A 763-nucleotide genomic window follows, 5' to 3' on the forward strand; every position below is an offset into this window, starting at 1 on the left:
AACTAAATTAATTTAATAATAAAAATTATTTTCACGTTTTACTAACTCGTATATTATCATTATTAAAAATGAATTTCTATTTTCGTTTTGGAATATTACTTTGTTTCATGTGTTTAAATGCCATACCTACGTTTTCAACTGGGGCGCCAAACTCCAAAAGAAATCCGCTAGATGAAGTATTTAAAATTATTATTTTTATATACCTTTATTACTAACATTTAGTAGCTTGAAGTAACTGATTTTATGCACATAATAATCTACTTTTATAATATAATATAGTTAGAACAGTAAATTACTTTAGCCTTCAATATGATTCAAATTCAAATCAAACCCCCCACCTAAGGAAGTTTATTATTTAAAAACCAAAATGCTGAATCCATTCTTCATAAATTTATGAATGAAAAATTTAATGTCAATCCAAGTGCACAATGTGAAAAAATTTCTCGGACTAGTGAACGGTGTTAACTTTATTTTGCCAGAAGAAAATCTGTTAAAGAATTAAAAAGTCATATTAATAGTTAAAAAATGTATTTTGTAGGAATATGTTCTCAATGAAGTGACTGATTCAGATGAGGTGAGGTATAACAATTATTAAAAAGAATTATTTTTAATTATCAGCAGTCATATTAATAATTAATAAAAAATTATTTTGTAGGAAAATGAACCCTATGAAGTGATTGATTCAGATGAGGTGAGGTATAACAATTATTAAAAAGAATTATTTTTTTAATTTAATTATCAGCAATAATTTTTGTAAAGAAGT

The 763-nt window shown here is 24.4% G+C and overlaps 1 long non-coding RNA gene across 1 annotated transcript; it reads left to right on the forward strand.

Moving 5' to 3' along the window:
* The first annotated feature begins 30 nt into the window (after nucleotides 1–30).
* LOC126910173 (uncharacterized) lies at nucleotides 31–714 on the forward strand. Its single transcript, XR_007705203.1, has 3 exons — nucleotides 31–176; nucleotides 539–574; nucleotides 656–714. It is a non-coding gene; the product is annotated as an uncharacterized LOC126910173 (long non-coding RNA).
* The last annotated feature ends 49 nt before the right edge of the window (nucleotides 715–763 follow it).

This window comes from Daktulosphaira vitifoliae, unplaced genomic scaffold (genome assembly GCF_025091365.1).
Source record: "Daktulosphaira vitifoliae isolate Bord-2020 unplaced genomic scaffold, ASM2509136v1 Scaffold_5744, whole genome shotgun sequence".
Classification (NCBI taxonomy): domain Eukaryota; kingdom Metazoa; phylum Arthropoda; class Insecta; order Hemiptera; family Phylloxeridae; genus Daktulosphaira; species Daktulosphaira vitifoliae.